The sequence below is a fragment of the Pleurodeles waltl genome, chromosome 12 (assembly GCF_031143425.1).
Source record: "Pleurodeles waltl isolate 20211129_DDA chromosome 12, aPleWal1.hap1.20221129, whole genome shotgun sequence".
In the NCBI taxonomy this organism is placed as follows: Eukaryota; Metazoa; Chordata; class Amphibia; order Caudata; family Salamandridae; genus Pleurodeles; species Pleurodeles waltl.
This window is the reverse complement of record NC_090451.1, coordinates 873258-878750: the sequence shown is the minus strand read 5'-3', so window position 1 is coordinate 878750 and position 5493 is coordinate 873258. Positions and strand designations below refer to the sequence as shown.

The window sequence follows — 5493 nt, the reverse complement described above, 5'->3', positions numbered from 1 at the left end:
ATAGTCTCACCTCTCGCTATGTGGATCGTAGGTGCAGAAGGCAGAGAGTGAGACACTGATGCAGACAAAATACGTTCGTGAGTTGAAAAATACAGGCAGCGGTGGGATTCGAACCCACAGCTCCAAAGAGACTGGAGCCTTAATCAAGCACCTTAGACCGCTCAGCCACACTACCCTGTGCAAATTTGTTTCTGTAAGCTTTCTGAAGTGAGATGTTCTGTTGTATAGGGGAGTTGGAGAATAAGGGTGCATAGCCTGTGAAGTGATCCTAGGAAAGTCAACGCCAACAGCAGCAGGCACATGATACATTTAGTAGGTCAGGATTGGCCCGGGGCCATGGGAGGTGTCAGGGAGCGCCAGTCCTGAGAGTCCGTAGGAAGACAACCCTTACATTGGGGTCCCGCACGCGCTGCTTCTCTTTCTTTAAGGATAAGGAATCAAACTATCTACGTCCCTCAACTTACCAACCCTCCGCCTCAGGAAAGATTTTGTGATTCATGAGCAGAACCCGGCTGGCGCTGTTTAAAGTAATGCCTAAGCACAGTACTCAACTGAGCGGTGTTTCCAAACTGAGCCGTTGTACTGCCGGAAATACCATGGGATATGTAATTTAACTTTCACATAAAATAGGGTTAACCCAGCCCTACCACATACTAAAAACTAAAGACAGAACAATAAACCAACGAGGATGGGATTCGAACCCACGCATGCAGAGCACAATGGATTAGCAGTCCATCGCCTTAACCACTCGGCCACCTCGTCTTCAAAACACCATTTTTCAGGAGTGCAAAATATGGTAGCCAAAATGTGTTCTATTAGGTGATAGTTGTCTAAACATAATAAAGAGCATATATTTACAGATTGTTATGGTAACTTGTTGTCTTCAGCTTTGCTCTATACGACCTTGTTGTACATCCCTACTTCAGCTTGAATTTATATGTTCAATGTAATGTAATCATGAAAATTACAATTTCCAAACGTGTTCTATCCATATGTGATGTACTATCACACTACCCTCAAATCAGCTAAGATTGCTTTAATTCAGTTGTACGTGGAATTAAAGTGCAATATCATACAAATATTGTACTGGTATGGCGCTTTCGAGTCTCTAGGTGTCAGTTATTGGTGGGGTGCTTACATGTCAACATTAGGCAGTAAATAGTACACAATTAAGGAAAACTGCCTTCCCATTTAATGTGCATTGTTCTGCAAAAAGTTTTAAGTAGGAGAAAGTAAAACTTAGTTTATAAAACCACCTAAACTGGGAGTATTGCCGCTACAGCTATGACACTTCAGTTTAAAAACGTACGTGCATCAACAAGAAATATTTTTGCGCTAAATAAATTGCTGTCCGACTACTCACGTAATGCATAAAACTGAGGCAGTCATAATTACAATACATTGAAGTAATATTTTGGTAGTTTTTGTTGACGATGACTCCGCAGCAAGCGATCAGATTACTTTTTATTAGTGAAGGCGCGTCAGAGCCTTGATAAGTAAACTTACAAGGAGACACGCCTAGGTCGATGAACCTCTTAGACCAGGTTCGGGGACTTCCCAGTACGAGATGTCTTTTGGCATCACAAATCAATTGATCAATATCTCAACAACAATCGCAATAACTAATCAGCATGCTAATCAATAACCTTTAATGAGAGTCAATAAAGTGAACACACCATGATCTTTCAGTCATGAATAACCACACCAATTTAGTTAAGTGTTAGGATATTTATTTCCCTACTGGTTACAATCTAAAGTCATTTCTGTTAATCTCATCAGCAATTCATCTCATTAGTAACTCTTCAGATTTGCAATTAGAAACGCAATTAATCAAAGCATAGAGAATATTCACTCAGTATTAACACATAATTATTAAGAAGCAACTTAGCAAAGTCTCAGTAGTGCATGGTTCAACAAAGCAAGAACTCAGTCATCTGTCTATTTGCGTCAGATTTTAGTGAACACCTTAAATAACCTCGTATTAGCATCAGCATGTTGGGCTTCATGCAAAACAATTTAGCAAAAACAAATTTGGAAAACATCTAACTATGGCCTCTATCAAAGAGCAGTTGGTACCTAGAAAGAAAAGGCAAACAGACAATTACAATTTTCATCAGATAGTTACCCATCCAACGGATCAGCAAACAGGGTCAGTCTTCGTCCTCGGGACATCAGTCGTTTGCATCATCAGCAAAGAAAGGACAGGGCAAAGTATCAGCATGGCATAGCTAAGGAACAAGAACTTCCCTCATATAGAGGAGAAGTAAGTATCAGGTAAGGAATAAGTAAAGGGTGGTTTAGAGTAACAGGGCGAACAAACGGCAAAGTCTCAAACTAAATGGCCTAAATGGCTCAGTAGAATGGCAAAGAATGGCTTGGAGTGGAATGTCCAATAAATGCCTGATTTCTCCTCGGGTCATGTGGTTAAATCAAAACTGTCTAATTTATTCCTAATTCCTCTATGGATAATCATTGGTGCATCGCCATCTCTGTCCAATAATCTTCACCAGAGTTTTACACAAACCACAGTTCTCATGTCGTTGATTGGCCCATGTTATTGACGTTTTCATCGGTTGGAATGTCAGGTAAGAAAAGTTACATTTTACGCTACAGTCAGTAGTTCCATTGTTTTCTCCTACTCCAGGCAGCCTTGCACCTGTTACAAATTACACTGTTGCATTCAGCAAGAATGTCTCCTTGAGCAAGTAGGGTCCCATGAGAAAGAATTTACTACAGCTACACACATCTCTAGCTTCTGGAAAAGTACAGTTTCATGTCCTTCAGGAAAATAGCACATTGCACGTTAGAAAAAGACAGTTTAATATGAGACCAGGCAGCTAGACACAGACCTTCGCTAAACTAAGGCCTACTGCTTAATGAACAAACTCCTAATACATAACTCCAATTTTGATATGTTAAAAATTAAAAACATTAGTACATAATTAATTCAGCATTAATAACTTTCATTAGTCTTCGTATACATTGGTAGCCACTCCCCGTGGGCACATTTCAAACGTGTGCATTATTTCTACGTTAACACATTTTTTATGCAGCTTCATTACACAATATATTGTAAGCTTTTCATGTTAATATTAATTTTAAAAGACACACTCCAGCAATCCCTCCTCTGATGACTCTTGTCATCACACAAATCTTCCCCACTAATTTTACATACTAAAATTCCCTCATATCAATCTCTTCCCTTCTTGGTTTCCCCTTTGATCTTGCCCTGAATAATTTTTCCCTTTGTTTTTCTTCCCTCCTCCTATTATTTTTCGCCATCTTCAATTTTATTCTTTTACTAATTTTACATTCCACCCATGATCCAAATAAGCAATCTATAACAATCAATATCCCCTGTATTATTTTAGACAATATCCCATGCCAAATGTTACTAATCCAATTTCCCACTGAAGCAAATCCTTTCCCAACCTTTTTCCAAACACCTGGTTCTTTTAAATCCTTCAAGTCCGTACTATCCCTAGTCAAGTTAGTAAGCATACTTCTAATCTCATTACTATTATCTGGTATGTAAGCGCAACAATGACACCCATTGAGCAATCTACAAACTCTGCCATTTTTCGCTAAAAGAATGTCTAAAGCAAGACTGTTTTGAAGAGTCATAGCCCCCTCCGCAGCAAGTTCAGTATCCATCAGGAGTATAGCCCCTGAAAAGTTTGTCAGCATGTTATCCTCAATAGTAGACAACTTTCGAATCTTTATGGAGTTCAAAATAACTCCCACTGAAGAAATTATCAAACCAAATATGTCTCCTACTACACCAGCAGCAGTCTCTCTCTTAAGTCTAGTACGATGTAATTCAGACAATTTTGGTAACCTTTTCAAATCGTCAAGTTGATATATCTTTGGGAAAACTATCCCCAAATAACATGTCCCATACCATCCCTTTGGAAGACGGTAATAAGCATTAAGTCCACATGTATAATAAATCCCGGGGATTGCTGGATCCTGTCCATTTAACATGAACGTCCATTTACTCTGAAACAAAAACGCTTACATTCACTCATTCCCACAAACACATTGTCATAGTATGATTTGGTCTTGGATATGCAAAGCTTTCCTACATGTAGTGCGTCTAAAGCTAACTTCCCTTGTTCTCTAATTGTACTATAACCGTCACTACTAGCAAAGGCCCGTTGCTGTAATCCTTTCTCTAGTTTACCCTTCAATGCCCTTCTTCTCTCTTCCGTGTGATCTGAAAACCTTTTCTCTACAGGTGTAAGCAAACATGTCAAATTATTGTGGTGTGCATAAGATGTACTAATTGTTAATGTCGCCTGAAAGAATCCTTTAACTAACTTTATGCTATAGTACTTAGCTACCCCACTCACATCCTCTATGATAGGCACATTAGAAAACACAAGATCATGATTTGAGTAAAAATATTGAATCTCTTCCTGGTTATAGAATCTTGTTAGTAACAGACTACAACGTATCCCATATGTTAATGACAGTCTATGATAGGTAACCCCCTCTTGTACCGAAACAGGAATCTGTGTACACACAAAACAATCTTTCGCATCCATTGTGTCAACATACTCACTCAGCAAGCGACAGAAAACATCAGTGGATAGTTTCCCTTTCGAGTTAGTTCCCTCATGCAAGTATCTTGTATCCAGCTCAAACCTCTCCCAGGCTGTTAGTGCAGTGGTAGTCTCAAGAATTGTAGCATTGTTAGTCCCACTTTTATCCATTAGTGTCATACTCACAACCACGACCCTAATGAATATTTATTACATGAACCTTTTTTGCAAAAGTATTTGGTTCAAGTAAACTTAAAGTGTTCGGGTTCAAGCTCACGGCTCCAGAGAGACTGGAGCCTAAATCCAGCCACTGTAGACTGCTCGGCCACGCTACCTCACATCTACAAGCTCACAACTATAGTAACTTGGCCAAACACTGTGGACACCCGCTGTGGTGACCTGGCTCTGCAGGGTAACGCAGCATTCACCTGTTGTTTGAGCGAGTTACAGGTAAAAAGCAAAGTATAATAACTGTCTGCATATAATATATGTCTTTCCTTATTTATTCTTCTTCCCCGTTGTATGTTTGCTCTCTGCTTTAGAAACGTGAGCTGTCATCACTGCAAGGAAACGTATCACACAGCGTTCTACTGTTTACACTCACTGAACTTTCAGCATCACAGTGACCCCTCTCGTCGCCTCTATAGTTAGACTTCAAGACAGCTGGTTTGTTTACCGATACAATTCTTGTCACCTTAGGTTGTGGTTTTTTTAAATAAGAAGGCTCGGTCCCACTGTCTGGCTACCCTTATATACATACCGCCACCACTTTACATAGTCTCACCTCTCGCTATGTGGATCGTAGGTGCAGAAGGCAGAGAGTGAGACACTGATGCAGACAAAATACGTTCGTGAGTTGAAAAATACTGGCAGCGGTGGGATTCGAACCCACGCCTCCAAAGAGACTGGAGCCTTAATCCAGCACCTTAGACCACTCAGCCACACTACC

At 40.0% G+C, this 5493-nt stretch overlaps 2 non-coding genes across 2 annotated transcripts; both read right to left on the bottom strand.

Moving 5' to 3' along the window:
* Window positions 1-680: 680 nt before the first annotated feature.
* Window positions 681-762, bottom strand: TRNAS-GCU (transfer RNA serine (anticodon GCU)). The gene has a single exon. It is a non-coding gene; the product is annotated as a tRNA-Ser (tRNA).
* A 4649-nt stretch (window positions 763-5411) lies between these two features.
* Window positions 5412-5493, bottom strand: TRNAL-AAG (transfer RNA leucine (anticodon AAG)). Its single transcript has one exon. It is a non-coding gene; the product is annotated as a tRNA-Leu (tRNA).